This window comes from Phoca vitulina, unplaced genomic scaffold (assembly GCF_004348235.1).
Source record: "Phoca vitulina isolate PV1807 unplaced genomic scaffold, GSC_HSeal_1.0 scaffold1, whole genome shotgun sequence".
Lineage (NCBI taxonomy): Eukaryota > Metazoa > Chordata > Mammalia > Carnivora > Phocidae > Phoca > Phoca vitulina.
The window spans coordinates 92,309,715-92,327,848 of record NW_022589704.1 but is presented as its reverse complement, the minus strand read 5'-3'; the positions used below and the strand labels follow the sequence as shown (position 1 = coordinate 92,327,848).

The window sequence follows — 18,134 nt, the reverse complement described above, 5'->3', positions numbered from 1 at the left end:
CATCTATGCACCCAATGATGGAGCACCAAAACACATAACGCAAAAGTTAATACAGATAAAGGGAGAAATTGACAGTAATAAAATAATAGTAGGATACTTTAACACCTCAGTTACATCAATGGATAGTTCATCCAAGCAGAAAACCAATAAGGAAACACCACCTTTGAATTAAACCAGAAGGACATAACAGATACATACAGAACATCTGATCCCCAAACAGCAAAATACACATTCTTTTCAAGTGCACAGGGAACATTCTCCAGGACAGATCACATCTTAGGCCACAGAACAAGTCTCAATAAATTTAAGAAGACTGAAATCATATCATGCATCTTTTCTGACCACAACAGTATGAACCTAGAAATTAATCACATGAAAAAACTGGAAAAAACACAAATAGGTCACCAAAGAAACCGAAGAAGAAATTAAAAAATACATGGAGACAAATGAAAATGAAAACACAATGGTCCAAAGTTTTTGGGACATAGAAAAAACAGTTCTGAGAGGGAAATATTTAGTGATACAGGCCTACCTCAAGAAACAATATAAATCTCAAAGAAACAATCTAACCTTACAACTAAAGGAACTAGAACAAGAACTAACAAAGCCCACAGTTAGTAGGAGAAAGGAATTAATAAAGATCAGAATAGAAATAAATGAAACAGAGACTAAAATCAAAACAAAAAAAATAGAAAAGATCAATGAAACTAAGAACTGGTTCTTAGAAAAGATAAACAAAATTGAAAAACCTTTAGCCAGACTTATCAAAAAACAAAATCAAACAGGAGAAAAATAAAATTAGAAATGAAAGAGGAGAAGTAACATTCAACACCACAGAAATATGAAGAATTGTAAGACAATACTATAAAAAATTATATGCCAACAAGTGGACAATGTAGAAGAAACAGATAAATTCCTAGATACACAATGTCCCAAATCTGAATCAGGAAGACATAGAAAATCTGTACAGACTAATTAATGGTAAGAAAATTAAACTGGTAATCAAAAAGCTCCCAACAAACAAAAGTCCAACACCAGATGGCTTCACAGGCAAATTTTACCAAATATTTAAAGAAGAATGAATACCTATTCTCCTCAAACTAGTCCAAAAAATAAAATAGAAAAAAAAAAACAAAAAAACTTCCAAATTCATTCTATGAGGCCAGCATTACCCTGATACCAAAGACACTACTAAAAAAAGAAAACTACTATATCCCTGAACACAGATGCAAAAATCTTCAACAAAATACTAGCAAGCCACATTCACAATACATTAAAAGGATGAGTCACCACAATCAAGAGGGTTTGTTCCGGGGACATAATAATGGTTCAATATTAGCAAATCAATCAACGTGATATGCCACAATCAACAAAATTAAGGATAAAAATCATTTGTTCAATCCCAATAGATGCAGAAAAAGCATTTGACAAAAATCAACATCTGTTCATGATAAAAACTCTCAAAATAGGTTTATATGGACAATACCTAAACATAATAAAGGCCATATATGAAAAAAACATAGCTAACATCATACTCAATGGTGAAAAACAAAGAGCTTTTCCTTTAAGATCAGGAACAAGACAAGCATGTCCACTCTCACCACTTTAATTTAACATAATATTGGAAATTTTAGCCACAGCAATCAGACAAGAAAAATAAATTAAAGGTATCCAAGTTACTAAGGAAGAAGTTAACTTGTCACTATTTGCAGATTACCTGATACTACACATAGAAAACTCTAATGGGTATGTGCTATGGTGAGTGCTGTGAATTGTGCAAGACTGTTGAATCACAGATCTGTACCTCTGAAACCAATAATGCAATATATGTTAAGAAAAAAGAAGAAGAAGAAGAAGATAGCAGGAGGGGAAGAATGAAGGGGGGGAAATCGGAGGGGGAGATGAACCATGAGAGACGATGGACTCTGAAAAACAAACTGAGGGTTCTAGAGGGGAGGGAGGTGGGAGGATGGGTTAGCCTGGTGATGGGTATTAAAGAGGGCACGTTCTGCATGGAGCACTGGGTGTTATGCACAAACAATGAATCATGGAACACTACATCAAAAACTAATGATGTAATGTATGGTGATTAACATTAACAATAAAAAAATTTAAAAAAAAAAAGAAAACTCTAATGACTCCACGGGCACCTGGGTGGCTCCGTCAGTTAAGGATCTGACTTCAGCTCAGGTCATGATCTCAGGTCCTGGGATCGAGTACTGCGATGGGCTCGGTGCTCAGCAGGGAATCTGCTTGTCCTTCTCCCTCTCCCTCTGCCCCTCCCCCTGCTCATGCGCACTCTCTCTCTCTCTCTAATAAATAAAATCTTTAAAGAAAATTCTAAAGACTCCACATAAAACTATTAAAATACATGAATTCGGTAAAGTTGAAGGATACAAAATTAATACACATACATCAGTTGCATTTCTATACACTAATAACAAAGTAGCAGAAAGAAAAATTAAAACAATCCCAGTAAAAAGAATAAAATACCTAGAAATAAACTTAACCACAAAGATCAAAGACTTACTCTGGAAACTATAAAATATTGATGAAGAAATGAACGATGGCACAAATAGAAAGACCCTCCATGCTCATGCACTGGAAGAATATTGTTAAAATGTCCCAACTACCCGAAGCAATCTACAGATTCAATGCAATCCCTATCAAAATACCAATGGCATTTTTCACAGAATTACAACAAATAACCCTAAAACTCATATGGAACCACAAAGACCCTGAACAACCAACGCAATCTTGAGAAAGAACAAAGCTGGAGGTATTACAGTCCCAGATTTCAAAATATACTACAAAGCTATAGTAATCAAAACAATATGGTACTGGCACAAAAACAAGACACATAGATCATCAGAACAGAAAAGAAAGTCCAGAAATAAACCCATGCTTATATGGTCAACTAATCTATGACAAAGGAGGCAACAATACATAATAAGAAAAAGACGGTCTCTTCAATAAATGGTGCTGGGAATACTAGACAGCTACACGCAAAAGAATGAAACTGGACCCCTTTCTCACATCATACACAAAAATAAACTCAAAATGGATTAAAGACCGGGGCGCCTGGGTGGCTCAGTTGTTAAGCGTCTGCCTTCGGCTCAGGTCATGATCCCACAGTCCTGGGATCGAGCCCCACATCGGGCTCCCTGCTCAGTGGGAAGCCTGCTTCTCCCTTTCCCGCTCCCCCTGCTTGTGTTCCTTCTCTCACTGTGTCTCTCTCTGTCAAAAAAGAAATAAAATCTTTTTAAAAAAAAAAATGGATTAAAGACCTAAATGTGAGACATGAAACCATAAAACTCCTAGAAGAAAACACAGGCAGTAATTTCTTTGACTTTGCAACATTTTTCTAGATATGTCTCCTCAGGCAAGGGATACAAAAGCAAAAATAAATTATCGGGACTATAACAAAATAAAAAGGGAAGGAAACCATCCACAAAAAGAAAAGGCAACCTAGTGAATGGGAAAAGATATCTGCAAAAGATCTATCTGGTAAGGCATTAATATCCAAAATATATAAAGAACTTACACAACTCAACACCGAAAAAACAAATAAATCTGATTAAAAATGGGCAGAGGACCTAAATAGACATTTTTCTAAAGAAGACATACAGATGGCCAACAGACACATGAAAAGATGCTCAACATCACTAGTCATCAGGGAAATGCAGATCAAAATCACAATGAATTATCACTTTAACCTTGTCAGAATACCTAGAATCAAAAAGATAAGAAATAATAAGTGTTGGCGAGGATGCAGAGAGAAAGGAACCCTCACACACTATTGCAATTGCTGCAGCCACTGTGAGAAACAGTATGGAGGTTCCTCAAAAAATTAAAAAGAGAATTACCATATGATCCAGTAATTCCCCTAGTGGGTATTTTCCCAAAGAAAACAAAAACACTAACTCAAAAAGATATATGCACCCTATGTTTACTGCATCATTACTTACAATAACCAAGAAACCCAAGTGTCCCTCAATAAATAAATGAGTAAACAAGTTGGGGTATATATACAATGGACTATTACTCAGCCATAAAAAAGGATGAAATCTTGCCATTTGCAACAACATGGATGGACCAAAAGAGTATTACACTAAGTGAAATAAGTCAGACAAAGAAAGACAAATACTATGTGATTTCACTTATATGTGGAATCTAAAAAACAAAACAAATGAATAAACAAACAAGCAAAGAGCAGAAACAGACCCATAAATAGAACACACCAATGGATGTAGTAGCAGTGGTGGGAGGGAGGCATGAGCAAAATGGGTGTAGGACAGTGGGAGATACAAGTTCCTAGTTATGGAACAAATAAGTCACAGGGATAAAAGATACAGCATAAGGAGTATAGTCAATGGTATTATAATTAAAGTTGCATGATAATTAAAGTTGCATGAAGCTATGTGGTGAGCATAATGTATAGACTTGTCAAATCATTATATTGTATGCCCAAAACCAATGTAACATTTATGTCAACTATACTTCAATTAAAAATATAAAGTAAAAAAATTAAAATGTAACAGATGACATAGCAGGATTATGTAGACAGAACAAAAATAATTTATATATAACTAGTAGGTTTATAAGCAAATTTAGTAAGATTAATGAATACATAATCAATATACAGAGTCAACTGTGTTCCTCTATATAAACAAAAAGCAGAAAATAAAATTTTAAACTAAAACCATTCTCAAGAGCATCAAAAAATTCAAATTTTAGAAATAAGCCTAATAAAAAGAAATATAAGAACTGTAAACAAAAATTATAAGAGATGTTTAGTAAAATTAAACAAGACATAAAACAAAGAAGTGATAACCCTGTTAATAGATTGGAACTGATTATAATATAAACAAACTCTTGAGATGATGTGACATGTCACTAAAACAACATGAACATCAGCAAAAACAGGTATTAGTTCTGAAGGTGGGGGAGAAAACTGATATTTTTGGAGTGCCTATCACAGTGTCTTCTTTTTGCCAAGAATTTGAACACATACTGTCTCATTTAATCCTAAGAACTTTATGCAACAAGTACTTTTTTCTTCACTAATGAGGAAACTATGACACAGTGAGTGAGAAAGCCAGGATTCAAATGTAAGCTTCTATGGCTACAAAGCCTAAAAAGAAGTAAATCTTCATCCAAAGAATTAAAACACAAGCAAAAGTCAAACAAACTAACAGGGCGCCTGGGTGGCTCAGTTGGCTAATCGTCTGCCTTTAGGTCAGGTCATGATATCAGGGTCCGGGGACTGAGCCCAGTGTCCAGCTCCCCGCTCAGCAGGGAGTCCACTTGTCTCTCTGTCCCTCCCCCCGTTCGTTCTCTTTGTCTCTCTCTCTCTCAAATAAATAAATAAAATCTTTAAAACAAACGAAAAAACAAATCCTGTCTTGATGTATGCTCCTAGGAAGATGGGGTATGCAATCACTGGGAAAAATTGTTTGACAATTTCTTAAATAACTAAACGTGCAACTACCATCTGACTCAGCAACGGTACTCCTGGGCATTTATCCTAAAGAAATCAAAACTTATGTCCACAAAAACAAACAAACAAACAAAAAATACACATACACAAAAAAACAACTATTCATGAATGTTTACAGTAGTTTTATTCATAACAGTCAAACACTAGAAAGAACTCAGTTATACTCATAGTGAATGGTCAAACTGTGGTACATCCATATCATGGAACACTATTCACAAAAAAGAGGCACAACTGATACACACAACAATCTGGATAAATCTCCAGAGAATTATGCTGAGTGAAAAAAAGCCAATCTTGAAAGTTTACATATTGTTTGATTCCATTTATATAACATTCCTGTAATGATAAAATTATAGAAGTGGAGAAGGGATTAGTAGTTGCCAGGGGTGAAGGTGGAGAGGGACAGAAGTGATGGTTGCAACATGAGATATCCCTGTGGGATGCAACTGTTCTCTATCTTAATTATGTCAATATCCTGGTTGTGATATTGTACTATAGTTTTTTAAGATGTTACCATTGAGGAAAACTGGGTAAAGCATATGCAGGATCTCTTTGCATTATCTCTCACAACAGTATGTGAATTTACAATGATCTCAAAATAAAGTTTCATTTAAAAAAATGGGAAAACACTCTAGCTTAACACATAGCAATGGATCTCAAAGTGCAGGAGAAGGAGGTCCACAAAGATAATACTCTAAGATTATGTAGCCACTGACAAGTAAAACATATACCTGGGTCTCTGCTTCCTTTTCAACACAGGAATGCACCACCTCTGCTTCAGAGCTAAATCACAGTGAAAATATCTATCTTAAACAGTCAAAATATTTGCCCTGAAAAGAATTTCAGTTAAAAAATAAGTAATTATCTAATGAATCTTATTCCTGAATTTCATTCTTTCACGCATTCAACAAAAATATATTTGGGTGTTGACATGGAGCAGACACTTCACTAGGCTCTGGAAACATAATAATACAAAAAATAGATGTAGTTTTGAAGAAATACTATAGGGAAAGTACTAGGTGTTAAAGAAGCATATAACAAAAATTCAGTTTTCAAATTTGGAGGTTTGGAAGGCTTCCTAAGAGATACATACAAAGCTGAGACATAAAGAATACACAATAACCAGATGAGAAGCATATACAAAGGCCCTGATTTGGAAATAAAAGGCAGAGAGCAGGTAGGAATTCTTAGTCTTCATTTTACTGGACCTATCAGTAAATCATTCCTTCCTCATTAAATCACGTTTTTCATTTAAGATTCTAGAACACCACATCCCCATGGTTTCTATCCTACTTCAATGGTCATTCTTGCTCAGTCTACACTTGGGCTGGTTCTTCCTCATCTCCCTGCCCACTTAAGGTTAGAGTGTGCCACAGCTCAGTTCTTAGTAACCCTTGCTCTATCCTTCAGAGATATCATTAGTGGCATGGCTTTAAATATTACCTCTATGCCAATGACTCCCACATTTATATAAAGAGATCAGACCTCTCCTGAACTTCAGACTCATAAATCTAACCAAACATCTCTACCTAGCAGTCTAATGGGCATCTCAAACTTAACACAACTAAAACTGAACTCTAGATCTTTCTCTCAAACCCTGTTCCATCCACAATCTTCCCCATCTCATCTTTCCAGTTGTCCACACCAATTCCTTGACTCCTCTCAGTGTCTCTCATCCTGCATATCCAATTCATTAGCAACTCCTGTTACATCCAAAATATACCCAGAATCCCACCATTTCCTACTGCCTCTAAATCCACTCACCCGATCTGAGCTACTATCATTTCTAGTCTGAATTTCTGCAAGAATCTGACTGATATCCCAGCTTCTACCTCCCTCCCTACATTCTCCTCTCAATGTAGCAGTCAGTGAGATACTTTGAAAAGGTAAGTCTGATCCTAACACTCCTCAGCAGTTCCCAGTTTTAGTCAGATAAAAGGCCTATTAATGGCTTATAAGCCCTTCTACAATCTGCTCCCACTCCTACTACCGTCCCTCCTCACTTTTTCTTCTCTGTCACAATGATGTCCTTACATGTTCCTGCTTTGGACTCTGCACTAGCTGGTCCACTGGCTTATACCACTCTTCCCCCAATTATCTACATGGCTACTTCTCTTGATTCCTTCAAGAGTCTTTTCTGAAATGTCAAATTTAAAATCTGACTACCTTATTTAAAATTTCAACTTTCACGCTTGCTTCAGCAGCACATATACTAAAATTGGAACGACACAGAGATTAGCATGGCCTATGCCCAAGGATGACACACAAATTCATGAATTGTTACATATTTTTCAGAGAAAGAATTTTAAAGTAAATGTGGCAACAATATGTGATTCTGGGTCAAGGGCATATGGGAGTTCTTGGCACTATTCTTGTGACTTTCTGTATGTCTTAAACTATTTCAGAATAAAAGTTTAAAAATTTAAAAACAAAAAACAAACAAGAATTGCAACTCCCTATTATCTCTACCTTACCCTACGTTTTCTTTCTTGACAGCACTTACCACTTTGTAAGACACTATATGATTTAGTTTCCTATTGCAGTTTTTATTTGTCTTTCCCCATGAGGGTATAAGCTCCAAAAGGACAGAGATTCTTGTCTGTTTTGTTTCCTGGTGTATTCCATGCATCTAGATATGCCCGGCACCAAGCACTCAATATTATTTGTTACATTCAAGTTTCAAAGGACAGGGGTACCATGATTAGAGAGTTTAGAGGTAGAGTAGTTCATAGAGATGAGGAAGTATAAAGTAGGACCATAGGAGTGCATGGCTGAACTAGTGTGGAAATCAAATTCACAGGAGAGGGGCGCCTGCGTGGCTCAGTCGTTAAGCGTCTGCCTTCGGCTCAGGTCATGATCCCAGGGTCCTGGGATCGAGCCCCGCATCGGGCTCCCTGCTCAGCGGGAAGCTGCTTCTCCCTCTCCCACTCCCCCTGCTTGTGTTCCCTCTCTCGCTGTGTCTCTCTCTGACAAATAAATAAAATCTTTAAAAAAAAAAAAAATTCACAGGAGACACAGCAGTCCAGGAACTAAGAAACTAGCATGTTGTGTCAATTGGGCTAAACATTCAAACGCAGAAATCACCCTAAGTAGATAGAAAGACAGTAAGTCAAATTCAAGTTTTAGCAGGGAAATTGGGGACACAGTTTGCAGAATGATTAAGATTAGAGGGAGGGTTGTTTATTGAATACAGATTAAGGCTCCCTATTAGGATATTAGGGTATTAGAATACCCTGAAGAGTCATCTCTTTGCTGGTGCTCTTCCCACGCTGGCATTGTTCTTCCCTCAGTCACTGGGTCCCCTTCTCTAAAGAGCCTTCTTTGCTCGCCCAGCTAAGAAGACAGCTGTCTCACATACTCCTTTTTTTTATGGCATATGTAATTCCTACCTCCCATGAGGCTAGGAGCCATGCCCGATTCAACTTTGTATTCCTTCCTGTCCCCAGCACACTGTGCACATTCTCTACCAGTATTTGTTGAATGAATAAAATAAATAATTTGTGATTAAAAAAAAGTTCTAAGATAGAAAGGATGCCTATATATGGAAAATTCTTCCTACTACAGAGTATCAATCAAATCTTCTGTTGAAATTAAGATCAAATTCAGTTAATCCAGATAACTAAATTTCATAAATTCATCCTAGTCAAACAAAAAAATGATCCGTGGAAATGGTTCCAAGTAGTACAGCAGTTTGGCTACATAGATACAACCAGTAAATACTGTGACAATGAAATGCCTTAACAAATCTTGGAGGACCTATGATAAAACATCTGATTACTCACACCTCCTCTCCTCCCATCCCACTAATAATAAGAGGCAGGTGGATAGAGGCAAGGGAAGAGGACTAGAAGCCAGGAACCTCAGTAAATACCTCTCCCAACTAGGGAAGTAACCATGTAATAACATAAATAATTCCAAGTTCCTTATTGGGGATATAAATTTGGCTTGAAAAAGTACCAGTTCCTGCAAGTGGTTAATATGGAGGTCTATTGGACAATTCTGCTTTAAAGTACATGGATTCCAGAAACCACAGATTCACAAAAAAACAAAACAAAGTTTATCGTTGTAAGTTTCAAAAGGTAGTCAATGAAGAAGTCTACTTATCCACTCAAATATTTTCAAAGTGATTATACACAAAGTCATATATTCAATCACAGAAACTCTTCAAATCTAAACAAGACTTGAAAATGTACCTATGTCACATTTTAACATACTCAGTGCTTTCATAATAGCATACATTCTCTTTACGTTTATATCTGATGTAGCTATATTTAAAAATTGTCAGTTAAGCTACAACCTAAATTAAATAAATGGAAATCACATTTTTTGTCAATAAAACTGAATATTCTAAAATGATAAGTTAATTTCAGTAAATTACAAAATTATATAATATTTAAAAAATCATTTATGGGGCTTTAAAAACTACCATATCTAGTATCTAATTACTTTAAAAGCAAGGACACTAGAACCTTTCATTCTGTAGGCAACTGTTTCCAGAATAATGATACAATACCTCCCACTTATTGAGTGACCTCTCTGTGAGGACATTTTTTTTTTAATCTCTTGTAATTCTCAAAACAACTCACAAAGTATTATTATCTTCACATTAAGGTCAAGAAAATTGAGGTTCAGGAAAATTGATGTGAAATAATTTCTTACCAGTTAGCAACTGGTTATATTAAGTAAGCCTGGAACGGTGATTTTTCTAATTTTAAGTCTGAATTTTTGCCATTATACAACACTGCCTCTTAAACTCACTCACTCAAGAGATACTTTTTGAGTGCCCATTATGTACCAGGCATTGCAGAAAATACCACGTATACAAAGATGAGTTTGTGCCATTGCAGCCTCACATCTTAGCCCAATCTAGGGCAGAAATAAGACTTATAAACAAATAATTGCAACACAATGCAATAAGTGCTATGAAAGAAGTAGATATATATGAATACCATATAATAGTGGATGTGTTTGCTCTGTGTAAGGTAGCAAGCAATCAAAGAAGGCTTCACTTATGAGAAAAAAATGCTTGGTATATAAGAGACATTATATTAAGTATTTTTTTTAAAAGATTTATTTGAGAGAGTGAGTGAGCACATGGTGGGAGGGGCAGAAGAAGAGGGAGAGAGAATCCCAAGCAGACTGGGTACAGAGCCCCACACTGGGCTCGATCCCAGGACCCTGAGATCATGACCTGAGCCGAAATCAAGAGTCAGACACCTAACCAACTAAGCAATCCAGGTGCCCCTATATTAAATTAAATGTTGATGCAAGTTGAAACTTAAAGGAAAAGCAGGGTTTGCAGATGGACAATCAATGTAAGGATATTCTAGACAGGAAGATGCCTTATTTGCAAAAGCACAAAGTTTCAGAAAAGCCTAAGCAGTTTAGCATAGCTAAAAAATACAGTGCTTGTGACAAGTGGTAGAGAAGTAATATTATGCCAGGTTAGGGAGGTTCTCATATGCCATGTGAAAATGAGTCTGGACTTTATCCTGTAAGAAACTGGGGACCTTTCTTAGACTTTGATCAGGCCATTAGTTTACAAAGATTACCTTGTCAAATATGGAAAAATAGATGTAAGGGTTGGAACAACATTTTAGAAGTCTACCACAAATAGCCCAGGTAATACAATTTATAATTTTTTTGCTTCAGACTCCTATATTTAATTACCTACCTGACATTTTGGACATCTCACAGACATTTCTAGCCTAAATGTCCAAAATCAAAGTCTTATTTCTCCACCAAACTTGGGTGCTCCCTGTCCAATCTCTCAGTCATAGTACAACCATGCAAGTTACTCAAACAAGCAACTTGGGTTCGCTCTTGATTTCTCCCTCTCCCTTACCCACCAAACTAAATCCATTTATTACTAATTATTCCTAAGGCATATCTCAAATGCATCCATTTCTTTCCAGTTCCATTGCCATCCCAAGCTATTACTGCTCAACTGGAATACTGCAATAGCTCCCAAATGGACTCCCTGACATTTTCCTTAATATCAGTTGGTTTCCTTAAAGCACTTATTATAATTAGCAATTCCTCTATTTACTTGAATTTTGTCTTTCCCTCCTATTAGAATGCCTTCATAAAATCAAAGACCATAAACTGTCTTGTTTATCATTTTACAGCACACTAGCATCAGCCAGGTCAATAAACAGTATTAACACAACTACCACATACTTACTATAGGCCAGGCACTATTTTATGTGTTTTATGTATATGAAGTCATTTAATCCTCACAACAACCTGTGATGTAGGTATTCTTTTTTTTTTTTTAAGATTTTTTATTTATTTGACAGAGAGAGACACAGCGAGAGAGGGAACACAAGCAGGGGGAGTGGGAGAGGGAGAAGCAGGCCTCCCGCCAAGCAGGGAGCCCGACGCCGGGCTCGATCCCAGGACCCCGGGATCATGACCCGATCCAAAGGCAGATGCCTAAAGAATGAGCCACCCAGGCGCCCCTGTGATGTAGGTATTCTATTGATAAGAAAACTAAGGCACAGATTGCTAACTAATCTGCACAAGGTCACCCAACAAGTACATGGCAGAACCTAGAATCAAACCTAGGCAGTCTGGAGCCCATTCTCTTGATTATTAGCTAGTACTTCTCTTAGTAGGTGCTCAATAAATATTAACAATATTTATTATTTATTTATATTGTTAATAAACAAATGAGAAGAGGAACAGGTTTAGGGGACATGCTAAGTTTGAAGTACTTGGAGAAGACTATGAAGTACAGAGGGATAGTTACAATAAGCATGCCAAAGGGGCGCCTAGGTGGCTCAGCCAGTTAAGTGTCTGCCTTGGGCTCAGGTCATGATCCCAGAGTCCTGGGATCAAGACCCACATCAGACTAACTGTCTTGAGGAGGGAGTCTGCTTCTCCCTCTGCCCCTCCCCCATCTCATGTTTTCCCTCTCTCTCTCTCTTTCAAATAAATAAATAAATAAAATCTTTTTAAAAAAATAAGCATGCAGAAGTCATCAGCTTCTACTGGAAACCACCTGTAAAATGCAAGCCCCTTTATAATAAAAAGCGATCATATAATTTTTAAAAAATTGGAAATGCTCTTAAACTGTAATCTTTTAGATCCAATTCTGTAATAAAAACATGTTTTCACAAAGCACAGAGAGCCCCCATTGAGCCTTGACTGTATCTGAAAAATTCTGTATTAATAAGAAATGAAATACTTGTCATTAAGTAGCATTCAGTATCTATATAAATGTTAAACTTGTACTTTATTAAAATATAGAAGTGCCGAGATGTACTTTTGACAAAATGATACCAAAATCCATCTAAAAAATACAAGAAAATATGACAATAACAAGAAAATACCGAAAAAAGAAAAGTGGAAGCACACTTTACCTACTTGATATCAAAACATAGTCTAAAGTTAGAGAAATTAAGATAATGTGTATGGTTCAAGTCGAAGACAGAACAATGGGGGAAAAAAAACAGAGTCCAAACAAAATCAAGTATGTATAAATTGTAAAATTAAATGTAAGAACAAATTTTAAATTATATATTCATACTATTTTTTATTATCTAATTTATAAGCATCAGAAATGTTTTTCTAAGCATCACAAATAAACTAGAAACTGTAAAAGAAAAAAGGCAGATTTCAAAAGTAAAATAATTAAAACTATTTCATGGAAAAACAGCATTAAAATTTTAAAAGACAAATTTCAAAATGAGAGTCAAAGCTTGCAAAATATGGGAGTTAAAAACCTAAGAAGTAATTCCTTTAAAATTAAGAGATCATGATAGCCAATAACAAGCTACTTAAAAGAGATTAAACAATGGACACTACACATATAAAAAATGCTCAACATCAACAGAATTCAGTTACAAACAAAATAATGAAGAATCACTTTTTGCAATCTGATTGGATGGGATAAAAGATGGGAAGTGGGTGCTCTCAAACACTGTTAGTAAGAAAATGGGCACAACCTTTCTGAAGAGCAATTTAGGAATTATAGAGTATTTGTGGTTAAATAACCTACTTCTAAAAAGTTAGATTTACAGGATAATCAGACAAGCATATAAAGATTTGTTCACAAGAGCATTCTTTTTAAATGTTAATAACCGACCCAACAATCCCACTTCTGGGCACATATCCAAAAGAAATGAAAACAGGATCTTGAAGACATATGTGCACATCCATGTTGGCTGCAGCATTATTCACAATAGCTAAGAGGTAGAAGCAATCTAAATGTCTATTGGCAGAGGAACAGATAAATAAAATGTAGTGTATACACACACACACAGGAATATTATTCAGCTTTGAAAAAGGAAATCCAGTCATACACTACAACATGGATGAACCTTGAGGATACAATGGTTAAGTCAAATAAGCCAGTCAAAGAAGAACCAATACTGCCATGAGTTCACTCATACAAGTGAACTCAAGTAGTTTAACTCTTCAAAAAAAGTAGAATGGTAGATGCCAAGGGCTGTGGGAGGGGGAAAAGGGAGTTGTACAAAAAGTGCAGTTTCAGTTTTACAAGATGAAAAAGTTCCATGTATCTGTTTAATGACAAGGTACATATACTTGACACTATTGTACTATACACTTAAAAATGGTTAAGATTGTAAATTTTATGTTTTTTACCACAATCAAAAAAAGTTAATCAAAAATACTATCCATCAAGTAGGAATTATCTTAGAGACATACAATGAAATACCAGATAGCAACCAAAAATGATATTTTAAAAATGACATTAATATATATCCAGTCATATCCACAGCCTATTGTTGAATTAAAAAAAGTTTACAAAAAAGCAAAGTAGTATGATAGCATTCATGCAAATGTCTGTACCTATAACAGATCTGTAAGGATATTCACCCCAATTTAATGGTGGTATCTCTGGAAAACAGTATTACAGATGACCTCCTTTTTTATATTTTCCTTGTTTTTAAATACAATGAGTACATACTATGTACGTGACAGAGAATACTTCAAAAGAAGTGACTGCCACCATTTGTTCCAGAATTCTAGAATGGAATTTTACATTTCTCTCTCCCTATGTGTCTATAGCACATATTGGGGAATTAATAAATATTTGAGAGGCAAGATGAGTAGTGATTAAGAGATCAGAAATGAGACAGACCTGGATATGAATCTCAGCTCCAAAATTTACTGATCAAGGCCTTAAAGTCTTAATGAACGTCACTGAACACCAATTTCTTCAACTATAAATGTCACATAACAATACTTGCAGATTATTTCAAGAAAAATGTACTTAAAGCACTTAATATCATTCCTGGCTGGGGAAACACTCAATAAAAAATGATGGCCACAATTACTATTTCTTGACTTGAAGAACTCACAACAAAAACAAAACTAAGCATCTATAGGAAACTACACTGCAAAATTATACTGAAAATCCCAACTGCATTAAGAAAACAAGAGACCTATATTGTACACCTTAAACTAATACTATATGTTAACAAACTTGAATTAAAATAAAATATTACCAAAAAAAAGAGATAATGCTTTGACTGTTGGTCCCACAACACTGATGCTTTACTGAAGAAAAAAAAAAAAAACCCAAGAATGGTAATGGACCATTCTTGAGTATTAATCCTGTACCCTTCCGTAGCTTATCTCCTTCCAACCAGTCTTTAGTAGAGTGTTTGTATGTAAGGGAGTTGTTAGTTCAGAACTTCTAAGACCATTTTTATTCAAACAGACGACCTGAAGCCATGCTTCATGCACGCAAAGCGGCTAAAAACATTAGAGGCACCCTCCACAAATACACGGGTGCAATCTAATCGTGAGCAAGTCAAAAGGTAAGAAAAATGGGACTCTGGGATTGAAGACTAGAGGTGGAGAATGGCATTCCGGACTTAGGAACTACCGCCATCCCATTTCACCCACTCTTTCTTTAAAACACAATTACATGCCGTTCAACTTCCTATCTCTCTCGAAAGAAACTACTGACTTGCCCGCCACGCCACTCCGAAAGCCACACCTGGTGTATTCGCTGCAGAATCTCCAACTCCCGCCACAGGTTTGGCTTGCGTCCGCCCCAAGGCGGAAGTGACTTCAAAGGGACAAACTGAAAGTAAGAGAGTTCAAATACCAGGAATCTAAAACCCCTGCGGCGTTCTGAGAAGACTCTTCTCTGAGTACCCTTCTCTTTTATGCCTTCCTCTTCTGTTAGGGTGGCAAAAAGGATTCGCCGCACACTTGCAACTTGTTCCCCGCTCCAAACTCCAATCATTTAAGGTCGTCTCCTCTCATTGGTCAACGAAGTGCCATGGGTATCTCCCAGGAACTACAATTCCCGTCAGGCCCCACGGGAAGTAAAAGCAGGAAAGGACAGCGGCGGGGGCAAAGCACGTTGGGAAATGTAGTCCCCCGCAGGCCGAACAGAGCAGTAACTCCGCCTTCCCCCACTGAAGCTGGAGAAACCAGGTGTTCGGCTTAGAACCCGTTACCACTAAAAGGAGGAGCCAAGCCCTTAAACAGCATTCCTCACTTCCCCCTCCCATGGAGGATGAAAATGTTCATTCACTCCAAGAAAGCTTTATAAATATTCCCTAAAGAAATATGGTTGTCTTTCCGATATCTCCAGGTCAGTAAAAACTCCACAGAACTCTGCCACCTCAGGCTCCCAACTCGTGGGAAAAGGTGCCTTTTTTACAAGTGGGCAAAATGGCTGTCCTCTTAGTTTTACCATTGGTTGTCCTTTGCGTCCTTCAAGGGCGGTTACTTATCACCGATTGGTTCTTTTTCTCTTGAGGGTGGAGGAAGACTTGGCACGGCTCTCCCGCGGCCCGGGAGGAGATAAAGGGGAGGAGAGAAGGCAGTTTTTTCAAGCCTGATTGGATGATCCTCCTGTCACTCGGAGGATGTATAACCTATGATTTGTGGACTGCCCCTCAAAGAGAACGAAGAGGCGGGGCTAGTGCGTGGTGGGAAGGGGCGGGATTCTGCCAGCCGCGGCTGCCGCTGGAGCCGGTGTCCGGGCTGGTGATGGGGTTAATTCCCTTTCGTAAGACTCTTACTTGCACCCACCCAGCCCCGCCGTCGCCCCGCCGCGCCGCGCTCCAACCGCCTCCTCCTCCTCCTCCTCCTCAGTAACGCGGGTAAGAGATGCCCTCCCCTCCCCCCTCCAGCTCCCCGGGAATAACGCGCCTCGGTCCCCTCCCCCGCCCGCCAACCGGTAGCGCTAACGGAGAAGGAGGCAGGCAGGGGAGAGGTGTGTGAGAAGGTGGCCTTCCCCGCCGAGCCATCGGCGCCCCAGCCAGGCCCCCGCCGAGGTGCTGCTGCTGCCAGCCCGCCGGGAGGTCGGGTTCCGAGGGAGCCCGGCTCGCCTGGCCCGCCGCTGCGGCTGCGGCTGCAGCTGCATCCACTACCTTGTGCCCACCGCCCCCACCCGGGGGCCATGTGAAAAGCAAACCCCTCGAGGCCTAGCGGAGGAGGCAGGGGAAAGGTTCCCGAGTCCCTGCCATGGCTGCTGCTTGCTGCCTTTGCAGCCCCAGGGACTCGGGAACCAGCCACAGCAGGCCTGCCAGGAGCGGGTGCCGTGCGTGTTTCTGCTCTCTCGGGTGGCTGGCGCCGATGCCTCGGGCTCCCCGGCCCACCCCACGCCTCAGCCCCCGGCCTTGCACCGGGAGAATTTTTAGAAAGGAAATAAGGCGTTCCGACCAGTTGGTAAAATGTAGGCATATCTTGCCTGTGGTACAAGAAAAAAGCACAATGGGATTATTGAAAAGAAAGTTGAATGACTGTTAGTGCCACGGACCCCGGGGGTCAGATTTACACACCTTATGGTTGAGCCTTAGGAGCAAACCTATGGTTTTGAAGGTTTTTTTGTTCCCTTTTTTTGTTACTAGGTGCAGAGGAGAGTGCCTCTGCTTTTTGAGCTTGCTTTTATGTAGAAACAAATTGTTGAGGCTGTCTTGTCCCGTGTGTAATTTCCTGGATAGCAAGTTAAGTAAAAGTAAGGCTTAGTAAATAGCAGATGATTTTTCTAATATGATGTCCCAGAAAATATGTGTATATAGATCTAAGTATCCATGGTTATAGTTTGTCAAATTGTAATTCTGAAGAAACCCTTTGCTGTTAGCTTGTATGTCATTGATTACAAGAACTTTTGAGTAATGAAAGGTGGTTAAAGTCTAACTGGAAGCTAACCTAGTTGTAATATTTGAAAGAGTAAGATCTATGTAATATTTAATATAGTCGATACCAGTGTAACTAGAGTAATTGGACATGCTTCAGTTTAATAAAATTTGGCATATTTGAGAGCGATTGCTTTTTTCTCACATATTGATTAGGCGCTCATCTTTTCACGCCGTGTGTGTGTGTTTTGCGTGGGTGAGTATGTCCTTAAATAATGGATTCTATAATTTGTTGTAGACAAGGCTGTATCAAAGGTAAAATTTTAGGCCCACTTCTGAGGCTTAACTTGTTACCAGAGTAAACTTGGCTTCTGAAAAAATAATCAGAGTTTTGACTATGTGTTAGACCATTTCTTCAGGGTCTAAGGAGATCCTACTGGCTTAATGATCTTACATGTTCCATAGCTAATATACTTGCACACAGAATTACATAGATCCTACATTCAGGATATGGAAGAAATGTGGATGTGTGCTAAAAAAATGAAACATAACCCTGGAAGGTA

The 18,134-nt window shown here is 38.0% G+C and overlaps 2 protein-coding genes and 1 non-coding gene across 4 annotated transcripts in view; 2 read left to right on the top strand and 1 right to left on the bottom strand.

The window, feature by feature from the left end:
- Positions 1–15,977, bottom strand: part of ZRANB3 (zinc finger RANBP2-type containing 3) — a 310,759-nt gene extending 294,782 nt beyond the window's left edge. The window contains exon 1 of one of the 2 annotated variants that reach the window (XM_032411359.1): positions 15,585–15,977. The gene's annotated coding sequence lies outside the window, so the exon portion shown is untranslated. Of the gene's footprint in view, positions 1–15,473 lie in introns of both variants that reach the window. The other variant, XM_032411348.1, reaches the window with a different exon arrangement.
- On the top strand, positions 7,693–7,792 carry LOC116637962. Its single transcript, XR_004300572.1, has one exon. It is a non-coding gene; the product is annotated as a U6 spliceosomal RNA (small nuclear RNA).
- A 458-nt stretch (positions 15,978–16,435) lies between the features above and the next one.
- R3HDM1 (R3H domain containing 1) overlaps positions 16,436–18,134 on the top strand; it is a 197,596-nt gene continuing 195,897 nt past the window's right edge. Inside the window, exon 1 of the mRNA XM_032411256.1 lies at positions 16,436–16,593. The gene's annotated coding sequence lies outside the window, so the exon portion shown is untranslated. The remainder of the gene's footprint in view (positions 16,594–18,134) is intronic.